Source organism: Ranitomeya imitator, chromosome 1, assembly GCF_032444005.1.
Source record: "Ranitomeya imitator isolate aRanImi1 chromosome 1, aRanImi1.pri, whole genome shotgun sequence".
NCBI classification, from domain to species: domain Eukaryota; kingdom Metazoa; phylum Chordata; class Amphibia; order Anura; family Dendrobatidae; genus Ranitomeya; species Ranitomeya imitator.
Window position 1 is genome coordinate 188004169 of NC_091282.1, and position 13239 is coordinate 188017407.

General features: G+C 46.8%; 1 long non-coding RNA gene across 1 annotated transcript; it reads right to left on the reverse strand.

The window, feature by feature from the left end:
- Positions 1–4052: 4052 nt before the first annotated feature.
- On the reverse strand, positions 4053–12558 carry LOC138665420 (uncharacterized). The gene is made up of 4 exons (XR_011318460.1): positions 12507–12558; positions 8639–8729; positions 4969–5112; positions 4053–4417 (listed from the first exon to the last, which is right to left on the reverse strand). It is a non-coding gene; the product is annotated as an uncharacterized lncRNA (long non-coding RNA).
- Between the last annotated feature and the right edge of the window lie 681 nt (positions 12559–13239).

Consider the following 13239-nt stretch of genomic DNA (forward strand, 5'->3'; position numbering starts at 1 on the left):
CCGCAAAAAACGAGGCGCCATACAGGATCATCAGCAAAAAAAATAAAAAAGTTATAGTCCTGAGAATAAAGCGATGCAAAAATAATTATTTTTTCTATAAAATAGTTTTTATCGTATAAAAGCGCCAAAACATAAAAAAATGATATAAATGAGGTGTCGCTGTAATCGTACTGACCCGAAGAATAAAACTGCTTTATCAATTTTACCAAACGCGGAACGGTATAAACGCCTCCCCCAAAAGAAATTCATGAATAGCTGGTTTTTGGTCATTCTGCCTCACAAAAATCGGAATAAAAAGCGATCAAAAAATGTCACGTGCCTGAAAATGTTACCAAAGAAAAAAAGGCAACTCGTCCCGCAAAAAACAAGACCTCACATGACTCTGTGGACCAAAATATGGAAAAATTATAGCTCTCAAAATGTGGTAACGCAAAAAATATTTTTTGCAATAAAAAGCGTCTTTCAGTGTGTGACGGCTGCCAATCATAAAAATCAGTTAAAAAACCCGCTCTAAAAGTAAATCAAACCCCCCTTCATCACCCCCTTAGTTAGGGAAAAATTAAAAAAATGGATTTATTTCCATTTTCCCATTAGGGCTAGGGTTAGGGCTAGGGTTAGGGCTAGGGTTAGGGCTAGGGCTAAGGTTAGGGTTAGGGCTAGGGTTATGGTTAGGGCTAGGGTGAGGGCTACAGTTTGGGTTGGGGCTAAAGTTAGGGTTCGGGTTGGGGCTAAAGTTACAGTTAGGGTTTAGATTACATTTACAGTTGGGAATAGGGTTGGGATTAGGGTTAGGGGTGTGTCAGGGTTAGAGGTGTGGTTAGGGTTACTGTTGGGATTAAGGTTAGGGGTGTGTTTGGATTAGGGTTTCAGTTATAATTGTGGGGTTTCCACTGTTTAGGCACATCAGGGGCTCTCCAAACGCGACATGGCGTCCGATCTCAATTCCAGCCAATTCTGCGTTGAAAAAGTAAAACAGTGCTCCTTCCCTTCCGAGCTCTCCCGTGTGCCCAAACAGGGGTTTACCCCAACATATGGGGTATCAGCATACTCAGGACAAATAGGACAACAACTTTTGGGGTCCAATTTCTCCTGTTACCCTTGGGAAAATACAAAACTGGGGGCTAAAAAATAATTTTTGTGGGAAAAAAAAAAGATTTTTTTTATTTTCACGGCTCTGCGTTATAAACTGTAGTGAAACACTTGGGGGTTCAAAGTTCTCACAACACATCTAGATTAGTTCCCTGGGGGGTCTAGTTTCCAATATGGGGTCACTTGTGGGGGGTTTCTACTGTTTAGGTACATTAGGGGTTCTGCAAACGCAATGTGACGCCTGCAGACCATTCCATCTAAGTCTGCATTCCAAATGGCGCTCCTTCCCTTCCGAGCTCTGCCATGCGCTCAAACGGTGGTTCCCCCCAACATACGGGGTATCAGCGTACTCAGGACAAATTGGACAACAACTTTTGGGGTCCAATTTCTCCTGTTACCCTTGGGAAAATACAAAACTGGGGGCTAAAATATAATTTTTGTGAGAAAAAAAAAGATTTTTTTATTTTCACGGCTCTGCGTTACAAACTGTAGTGAAACACTTGGGGGTTCAAAGTTATCACAACACATCTAGATGAGTTCCTTAGGGTGTCTAGTTTCCAAAATTGTGTCACTTGTGGGAGGTTTCTACTGTTTAGTTACATTAGGGGCTCTGCAAATGCAATGTGACACCTGCAGACCATTCCATCTAAGTCCTCATTCCAAATGGAGCTCCTTCCCTTCCGAGCCCTCCCATGCGCCCAAACAGTGGTTCCCCCCCACATATGGGGTATCAGCGCACTCAGGACAAATTGGACAACAAATTGTGGGGTCCAATTTCTCCTGTTACCCTCGGGAAAATACAAAACTGGGGGCTAAAAAATAATTTTTGTGGGAAGAAATTTTTGTTTTATTTTTACGGCTCTCCATTATAAACTTCTGTGAAGCCCTTGGTGGGTCAAAGCGCTCAGCACTCATCTAGATAAGTTCCTAAGGGGGTCTACTTTCCAAAATGGTCACTTGTGGGGGGTTTCTACTGTTTAGGTACATTAGGGGCTCTGCAAACGCAATGTGACACCTGCAGACCATTCCATCTAAGTCTGCATTCAAATGGCACTCCTTCCCTTCCGAGCCCTCCCATGTGCCCAAACAGTGGTTCCCCCCACATATGGTGTATCATCGCACTCAGGGCAAATTGGGCAACAAATTTTGGGGTCCAATTTCTCCTGTTACCCTCGGGAAAATACAACACTGGGGGCTAAAAAAATAATTTTTGTGGGAAAAAAATTTTGTTTTATTTTTACGGCTCTGCATTATAAACTTCTGTGAAGCACTTGGTGGGTCAAAGTGCTCACCACACCTCTAGATAAGTTCCTTAGGGGGTCTACTTTCCAAAATGGTGTCACTTGTGGGGGGTTTCAATGTTTAGGCACATCAGTGGCTCTTCAAACGCAACATGGCGTCCCATCTCAATTCCTGTCAATTTTGCATTGAAAAGTCAATCGGCGCTCCTTCCCTTCCGAGCTCTCCCATCCGCCCAAACAGTGGTTTACCCCCACATATGGGCTATCAGCGTACTCAGGACAAATTGTACAACAACTTTTGGGGTCCAATTTCTTCTCTTACCCTTGGGAAAATAAAAAATTGGTGGCGAAAATATAATTTTTGTGAAAAAATATGATTTTTTATTTTTACGGTTCTACATTATAAACTTCTGTGAAGCACTTGGTGGGTCAAAGTGCTCACCACACCTCTAGATAAGTTCCTTAGGGGGTCTACTTTCCAAAATGGTGTCACTTGTGGGGGGTTTCAATGTTTAGGCACATCAGGGGCTCTCCAAACGAAACATGGCGTCCCATCTCAATTCCAGTCAATTTTGCATTGAAAAGTCAAATGGCGCTCCTTCTCTTCCGAGCTCTGCCATGCGCCCAAACAGTGATTTACCCCCACATGTGGGGTATTGGCGTACTCAGGACAAATTGTACAACAATGTTTGGGGTCCATTTTCTCCTGTTACCCTTGGTAAAATAAAACAAATTGGAGCTGAATTAATTTTTTTGTGAAAAAAAGTTAAATGTTCATTTTTATTTAAACATTCAAAAAATTCCTGTGAAGCACCAGAAGGGTTAATAAACATCTTGAATATGGTTTTGAGCACCTTGAGGGGTGTAGTTTTTAGAATGGTGTCACACTTGGGTATTTTCTATCATATAGACCCCTCAAAATGACTTCAAATGAGATGTGGTCCCTAAAAAAAATGGTGTTGTAGAAATGAGAAATTGCTGGTCAACTTTTAACCCTTATAACTCCCTAACAAAAAAAAATTTTGGTTCCAAAATTGTGCTGATGTAAAGTAGACATGTGGGAAATGTTACTTATTAAGTATTTTGTGTGACATATCTCTGTGATTTAATTGCATAAAAATTCAAAGTTGGAAAATTGCGAAATTTTCATAATTTTCGCCAAATTTCCGTTTTTTTCACAAATAAACGCAGGTACTATCAAAGAATTTTTACCATTGTCATGAAGTACAATATGTCATGAGAAAACAATGTCAGAATCACTGGGATCCGTTGAAGCGTTCCAGAGTTATAACCTCATAAAGGGACAGTGGTCAAAATTGTAAAAATTGGCCCGGTCATTAACGTGCAAACCACCCTTGGGGGTAAAGGGGTTAATAGAAGAGGAATTACGGATATACACAAGTGTTCCCTGCATATTTGATTGAACTCAGTAAATCTATGTGGAATAATCTCTGCTTATAAGAACACCTTGAAGTCATATTGTTTGCACTATGTTGGCTTCTGCCCAATGCCAATATCCGCATCTGTGTGCCTTGTTCACCGGTTGCATAGAATTAAATTCTAGTGTTACCTCAATAAGATGCAGCTGCGGACATACCGCATGTGCAGCCCATGCGGCTGCACCGGGGCCCGGAAATGAAGGGGGGCCCCTGCAGGACTGCTAGTGTAGGATGCTAGCAGGTGCGTATGATGCAGTGACACACAGGAGGCAGAGCAAGGGTTAACAGGTTCTTTATAAATATAAACATTAATGGTACAAGCAAGGGGTAAAGGATGTGAACTTGAGGATAGGGGAAAGTCAAATGCAAAAGAAAATAACAGGTTATCAGTCTCTGTGCGCTGGAGGAAGGTGGCTGGAAGATCCCTCGGCCGGGGGGAGATGCACTGTCTCCTTGCAACGACGAATCCTCCGGGTCCTTCGGCACGTGATCTCCTGATCCGGGCACACGGTGGGGTAGAGATGATGGCCGGCGGCACAGCGGAAGAAACGGAAAGTTCAGTAGACAAGGCCACAGTTGAAGCACACAGTCCAGTGAACATAGCCACAGGCACAGGCCGGTAGCAGGCACCGCAAGGATGGAACTAATCTAGAGATAAATATGACACATAAACATGGTAATCGCAGTGATCTAAAGTATAATTAGAAAAATCTCTATTTATATACCATGTTATCTACAATAGGACTATAGAGCCTATCACCAACTACTACATAGACAACAACACAAAAAGATGATCAGAAGGCCATAATTGAATAAAACCACAATGTTTATTAAGAAACGTAATTAAAAACATATTACCACGGTGTATATAAAGAGGGACAAAAATACCCATTACTCACAATCACCCATAACCACGCACAACCACGGGTAATACATGGCTACAATAATAATAGTAAAATATTTTAGAAATATCCTGGGGGATAGCCGATAATAATACTATTCACATTTATAATCTGCACAAAGTCGAGCCTAATGTAAGCAATATATTTAATTCTGTGATTAGACTGAAATATAGTTCCTTCAGTATTTGCTTCCTATATTATACTGCCACCACCTCAGGCACTCACATACATCACCACAGCCGGTATACTGCTCGGCTAAAAAGCCGCATAATAATTGGCAAATGCCTAGGTAATTACCTGTTCCCAACTGTGGTAGATGTGCCACTGGTACCCGCAGCAGCGCGTCCGCCCCAACGCGCGTTTCGGACTCCTTTCTCAAGGGGGGCGATGCACTGTCTCCTTGCAACGACAAATCCTCCGGGTCCTCCGGCACGTGATCTCCTGATCCAGGCACACGGTGGGGTAGAGATGATGGCCGGCGTCACAGCGGAAGAAGCGGAAAGTTCAGTAGACAAGGCCACAGTTGAAGCACACAGTCCAGCAAACATAGGCACAGGCCGGTCCTTAGCAGGCACCGCAAGGATGGAACTAAGCAGTGCCTCCGTGGTGGTGAGCGGAGCCAAGGTATGCACTCTATCCTGGTCACTACCCGGTGCGGATGTCTCTGTGCGGGGGGTAGTCTGTGTCGGCAGTATCGCTAGCCGGGGGTACAGGGACAGCTAGATGGCGTGGGTCTGACAAGAGGGAGTCAACCGTCTCACTAGTCACAAGCTCGTTCACCTCCAAGTGTCCCGTCTTCCCACTCAGACTGCTGTTTATGTCGGACCCGCCCCCATCAGTCAGGTGTCCTGAACTGCTCCGGTCCAAAATCTCTTCCCCCTGAAACGATGGTGACAGCCCTGACAGTTCTGGACCAGACATGCAAAAGAGACCGCAAGTTTGCCTCTCCTCCCTACACTAACAATGAGGGCAATCTGGCCTATTTATCCGGCCCTGGGGCTCCGGGGTGCCCCTGGCCATATTGCCCTCATGTGAGGCGGACAGGGAGCAATTTTCTCTTGTAGGCAGTGGAGCTGTAGTGATCCATCCTGCTTCCTGGCCGCGCTTCCTGTCACAGTTCTGCGGCTGGATGATGTCATCATTCAGCGCGCTTCTGTGTCACAGTAAGGAAGCTGCCAGTGATGAAGATGCTGCGGCTGCGAGGAACATGTGGAGAGGTGAGTGGTGCTCTGTGCGAGTGTGTGTTTGTGTGCGCTGCAGCTGCCGGCTAGTGTGCAGAAAGGTGAGTGGTGCTCTGTATGTGTGTGTGGAGGTGAGCGGTGGTGTGTGTGTGTGTGTGTAGGTGGTGAAAAGGACAATGATCGGAGTGGTGGGGGAGGAGGCAATGATGGAGGTGGTTGAATGGGCAATGATTGGGTTGTGGGGGAGAAAGCAATGATGGAGGTGGTAGAAAGGGCAGCAATGGTGGTGGTAGAAAGGACTATGATGGTGATGGTGGTGGAAAGGGCAATGATGGTGTGGCGGGGGAGAAGGCAATGATGGAGGTGGTTTAAAGGACAATGATGGGTGTGGTGGGGAATTATGGGAGTGGTGGGGGAAAACAATGATTTGGGTGTTGGAGATGGAAATGTTTGGGGTGGTGGAGAGAAAATGATGGAGGTGGTGGAGAGGGCAATGATGGGGTTGGTGGGGGAGAAGGTAATGTTGGAGGTGGTGGAATGGGCAATGATGGGGGTGGTGGGGGAGAAAGCAATGATGGAGGTGGTGGAAAGGGCAATGATGGGGGTGGTGGAGGAGAAGGCAATTATGGAGGTGGTGGAAAGGACAATGATGGAGGTGGTGGGGGAGAACAATGATTGAGGTGGGGAAGAAGGCAATGATGGAGGTGGTGGAAAGGACAATTATGGGGGTGGTGGGGAGAAGGTAATGAAGGAGGTGGTGGAAAGGGCAATGATGGGGGTGGTGGGAAGAAGGCAATGATGGAGGTGGTGTAAAGGATAACGATGGGGGTGGTGAGGGAGAACAATGATATAGACAGACTCTATATAGTATAATGGCCTACCCATGGGCAGATTGTGGAGATACGGAGGTCAGTGGGTGTCTGTTATGAACTGGTGGTTTAGGAGCAACATGGGACGAGCTCTGAAGGAGGTGGAGCCTGTACTGACCGCAGTCCCTAAGCTCAACACAACACTAGAAGTAGCCGTGGGATGCTCCTGTCACTCCCTAGGCACCTCGTCACAGCCTGAGAACTAACTACCCCTAAAGATAGAAACAGGAAAACTATCTTGCCTCAGAGAAAATCCCCAAAGGATAGATAGCCCCCCACAAGTAATGACTGTGAGTGGAGAGGGAAAAGACATACACAGAATGAAACCAGGATGTAGCACAGGAGGCCAGTCTAGCTAGATAGATAGGACAGGATAGAATACTGTGCGGTCAGTATTAAAAACTACAAAAATCCACACAGAGCTTACAAAAATCTCCACATCTGACTAAAGGTGTGGAGGGTAAATCTGCTTCCCAGAGCTTCCAGCTTAACTGAATTAATCCATACTGACAAGCTGGACAAAACATAGAATGCACAGAATGAATAAGTCCACAACATGTGGACAGAAAAGAGCAAAGCAAGGACTTAACTTTGCTGAACTGGTCAGGATATCAGGGAAATCCAAGAGAGATGTGAATCCAACCAGGAACCATTGACAAGTGGCACTGGCTGAAGGGAAGAGCCAGGCATAAATAGCCGAGCAGAAAGACAATCAGTGGAAGCAGCTGCAGACTGCTAAATCCAAGGAGCTGCCATTCCACTTAAAACCACCGGAGGGAGCCCAAGAGCAGAACTCACAAAAGTGCCACTTACAACCACCGGAGGGAGCCCAAGAGCGGAATTCACAACAGTACCCCCCCCCCCTTGAGGAGGGGTTCACCGAACCCTCACCAGAGTCCCCAGGCCGATCAGGACGAGCCAAGTGAAAAGCACGAACCAAATTGGTGGCATGGACATCGGAGGCAACAACCCAAGAATTATCCTCCTGGCCTTAACCCTTCCACTTGACAAGATACTGAAGCCTCCGCCTTGAAAAACGAGAATCCAAAATCTTCTCAACCTCATATTCCAACTCTCCCTCAACCAACACCGGGGCAGGAGGATCAACCGAGGGAACAACGGGCACCACATATCTCCGCAACAAAGATCTATGGAAAACATTATGAATGGCAAAAGAGGCTGGAAGAGCCAAACGAAAAGACACTGGATTGATAATTTCAGAAATCTTATAAGGACCAATAAACCGAGGCTTAAACTTAGGGGAAGAAATCTTCATAGGAACATGACGAGAAGACAACCAAACCAAATCCCCCACACGAAGCCGGGGACCAACACACCGACGGCGGTTAGCAAAACGTTGAGCCTTTTCCTGAGACGTCAAATTGTCCACCACATGAGTCCAAATCTGCTGCAGCCTGTCCACCACAGAATCCACACCAGGACAATCAGAAGGCTCAACCTGCCCCGAAGAAAAACGAGGATGAAAACCAAAATTACAAAAGAAAGGTGAAACCAAAGTAGCCGAACTAGCCCTATTATTAAGGGCAAACTCGGCCAACGGCAAGAAAGCCACCCAATCATCCTGATCAGCAGACACAAAGCATCTCAAATAGGTCTCCAAGGTCTGATTAGTTCGCTCAGTTTGGCCATTAGTCTGAGCAGAGGCGTAGCTAGGGGTTCAGCCCAGGGGGGGCGAGACATCTGAGTGGGCCCCTAACCTCTGATTACAACTATGGTGATGCACCCTAATAGTGGACGTAGGAGAAAGTCAGCAGATGATCCTGCTGCAACTAAAAAAAAAAAACATCTCCACAAGACCAACACTGATATTACCACCATATTGTGACCATATAGGGGTAGATACCAGTCCTACAAAGCATACAAGTGATTACAGCATAGTTATAGATGGTGACTTACCACTGACGTTCTTTCTGATGGAATCGTTCACTTTTCCAGCCTTTTCCATCTGGTCCAGACCGACATGGCGACTTCTCCACCCAGGACTCGTCTGCAGAAATTACAACAAAGACACATTTCACTTCTCATATTCCAGCCATCACCATCTATTCCCAACCTGCACAAACTCCTCATCCTGCTGATACCCCAATACTGAGCCGCTGCTGCCGTATGTGTCCCTATTACTGCTCCTGCTGTGTGGTACAAATGCAATGCTCCTCATACTGCATCACATAGTAATGCCACCACTGTGCCCTTACATAGTACAATGTCTCCTTTGTGCTCTCACAGTAGTCCCAAACTCTTTACAGGCCCCCACATTAGTCCCCACACTGTATATAGGCCCCTACACTGTATGATGGCCCGACAGCAACCTTCAAACTGTATAGTGACCCCTGCGTTTGCTCCCACACTGTATAATGACTCCTGCCTTAGGTCCCACGCTGTGTAACGGCCCCCACATTATCTACTACACTGTATAATGACCCCTCCATTAGCTTCCACACTGTATAATAACCCATGCATTAGTGTCCACGCTGTATAATGGAACCCGCTGTAGCTCCCACTCCTTGGATTCTGGTCACTGTCTGTCCCTCTCTGGGGGCTGATACTTGCACAGCCCTGAAATATATGACAAAGACATAAATAGAAGAAACAGCCAGTGGGTGTGTATAGAGGCCATCATATGGGTATAGCTCCCTGAATGTGTCCAGGTAACCCTAAAGGAATACTCTTGTCTGGACAAGACCCCAAAGAGGGAAATGGAAATGAGGGAATCAGAAAAAAGAGGGGGAGGTAGAATATTACCAATCTAAAGAAAAAAGTACACCCCCTGGCTCTTCTGTTCCTTTTTCCTCTTCTTCCCCTTGGGGATCTTGTGGTCTAGATTGAGTATATGTAAATGGACCCGCACCCATATGTGATTTTCTATATGCACCTACTTGCTGTTTCTATTTTCTTCTGTCTGGCTATTTTTCATCTTAATATATACTTACCTTGTAATGTCTTCACATCCTGTTCCGTCCAGATGTGTCCAGATCCCAGAATTCTAAGAGGCGGAAGTTCACCGACCTCCATTTTGGGACACTCAAGTGATGGGTGTCTCAATTTGGAAACTGTTTACGGTACCAGCCTCTTGCGTGGTACTACCAGCTGAACACCGTCCACCACACACACTGTATACGCCGTACGCACCACACACCCACTGTATATGCCGTACGCACCACACACTGTATACGCCGTACGCACCACACACACTGTATACGCCGTAGGCAGTACACACACACACACTTTATACTCATCCTCATGAGCGGTACCACCAGCGGAACACCGTTGCAAACATGCCACTGCCGGGATCAGCCGAATTACTCACTGACCGCCGCCATCTTTGTACAAGAGGAGCGCATAGCACATGGGGTAGACAGGTCAAAGAAGAGAGCACAGACGGAGAGAGCACATGGGGGGGGAGAGATTCTCAACGCTACAAAGCCTGCCCTCATCGTGACATTACCGCCCTCCCAATGCGATAGCATCCGGCCTCCATATAGTAAATATATATTCATCCTCAACTTTTTTAATAAAAGGTTTTACCTTTTATTTTTCATATTTCGTGTTTTTTATTTTTCGTGTTTACCACCTTAGATTTACTGATATGAAATCATGCAGACACTGGTCTGATAGGATCCTGACCCAGGCTACAGGATAGAACATATATATGGGTCGGGGTCTTATCAGACCAGTGTCTTATATATATATATATATATATATACTAGATTGTGGCCCGATTCTAACGCATCGGGTATTCTAGAATATGCATGTCCCCGTAGTATATGGACAATGATGATTCCAGAATTCGCGGCAGACTGTGCCCGTCGCTGATTGGTCGAGGCAACCTTTATGACATCATCATCGCCATGGCAACCATTATGACATTATCGTCGCTGTGCCCGTCGCTGATTGGTCGAGGCAACCTTTATGACATCATCGTCGCCATGGCAACCATTATGACATTATCGTCGCTGTGCCCGTCGCTGATTGGTCGAGGCCTGGCGGCCTCGACCAATCAGAGACGCGGGATTTCCAGGACAGACAGACAGACGGAAAAACCCTTAGACAATTATATATATAGAAGGGCAACTTCCCGTGCATTGTGTAAGGCCTGGCGGCCTCGACCAATCAGAGACGCGGGATGTCTACATCCTTTATAACATCATCGTCGCTGTGCCGGTCACTGATTGGTCGAAGTCTGCCGGCCTCGACCAATCAGGGACGCGGGATTTCTACGTCGATGCTGTGCCCGTCGCTGATTGGTCGAGGCCTGGCGGCCTCGACCAATCAGAGACACAGGATTTCCAGGACAGACAGACAGACAGACAGAAAGACAGACAGACAGACAGACAGACAGACAGACGGAAAAACCCTTAGGCAATTATATATATATATATATATATACATATACTGTATATACTAGATGGTGGCCCGATTCTAACGCATCGGGTATTCTAGAATATGCATGTCCACGTAGTATATTGCACAGCCACGTAGTATATTGCACAGCCCACGTAGTATATTGCCCAGCCACGTAGTATATTGCCCAGTCACGTAGTTTATTGCCCAGTCACGTAGTTTATTGCCCAGCCATGTAGTATATTGCCCAGTCACGTAGTATATTGCCCAGTCACGTACTATATTTCCCAGCGACGGAGTATATTGCCCAGTCACATAGTATATTGCCCAGCGACGTAGTATATTGCCCAGCCACGTAGTATATTGCCCAGTCACGTAGTATATTGCCCAGCCACATGGTATATTGCCCAGCACAGAGCCACGTAGTATAGAGACTTAAAAAAACAAATAAACATATACTCACCTTCCGAAGGCCCGTTGGAAGTCCTGCTATACTCACCCTCCGCCGCCTTTTCCGCTCCTCTGGATGCTCCCGGGACCGCGTCATTGCAAGCGCACGCTTCCGCTCCCAGGGCTGGTGTGAGCAGGACCTATGATGACGTCGCGGTCACATGACCGCGACTTCACGGCAGGTCCTTGTCGCACACCAGCCCTGGGAGCGGAAGCTGCCGCTTGCAATGGCGCGGTCCCGGGAGCGTCCAGAGGAGCGGGAAAGGCGGCGGAGGGTGAGTATAGCAGGTTTTTTGTTTTTTTTTAATTATTTTTAACATGACCTATTTTTACTATTATAGGCAGCATCAATAGTAAATAGTTGGGGACACACAGGGTTAATAGCAGCGGTAACGGAGCGAGTTACACCGTGGGCGTTACCGCTGCCATTAACCCTGTGTGAGCGGTGAGCGGAGGGGATTACGGAGCGGGCGCCAGGCAGTGAGTGCAGGGGAGTAGGGGAGTGACTAATCGGACTGTGGCCGTCGCTGATTGGTCGTGGCAGCCATGACAGGCAGCTGCCGAGACCAATCAGCGAACGAATAACCGTGACAGAAGGACAGACAGACGGAAGTACCCCTTAGACAATTATGTATATAGATATATATATATATATATATATATATATACATATATATATACTGACAAGACTGGTCAGTAATGTGCATTGAAAGTCGTGACCCTGGCTGCAGGACCCCACAGAAGGATATTTGACTCTTTCCCATATATGGTATATATAGAGAAGAGACATACGGTAGATCCTCATCTGTGGGGTCCTGCAGCCAGGGTCACTCACTCTATGAGTGCACATTACTGAGCAGCTGCCGTAAATCTTCAGTGCCTTAGAAACTGCAGAATAAGATACAGCACAGGAATCCTGCTTGGTCTTATCAGGAGAGCAGCAGAGTAGAGTAGTAGTGTGAGCTGTACTTACACCTCTGTGTCCTGCTCCTCTCTCTCACTCCTTCCTGTCTGCTCTGCAACAGACATGGCATGCCCAGTACTCAGCGTGCACTGTGGGCGTGTCTGACTGCAGTATACTGAAGGCAGGCAGCTGTCAGGTACAGTGCTGGTGCTCAGCGTGTATCAGCATGGGGGGGGGGGGGAGAATATGTTCCTCTCTCTTCAGCCACTGCCCGCGGTAGTGCAGGGAGATCATGTCTCCCTCTTCTCTACCGCGGGCTGCGCATGCTGATATAATTAGGTGTAGCATAGCTCCAGGTGGGCCCCTGTGGGCCCGGGGCGACTGCACCCTCTGCCCTCCTGGTAGCTACGCTACTGAGTCTGAGGATGAAACGCCGAAGAAAAAGACAAATCAATGCCCATCCTAGCACAAAAGGCCCGCCAAAACCTAGAGACAAACTGAGAACCTCTGTCAGACACAATATTCTCCGGAATGCCATGCAAACGATCCACATGCTGAAAAAACAATGGAACCAAATCTGAGGAGGAAGGCAACTTAGGCAAAGGTACCAGATGGACCATTTTAGAGAACCGGTCACAAACAACCCAGATAACAGACATCTTCTGGGAAACAGGAAGATCCGAAATAAAATCCATGGAAATATGCGTCCAGGGCCTCTCAGGGACCGGCAAAGGCAAAAGCAACCCACTAGCGCGGGAACAGCAAGGCTTGGCCCGGGCGCAAGTCCCACAGGACTGCACAA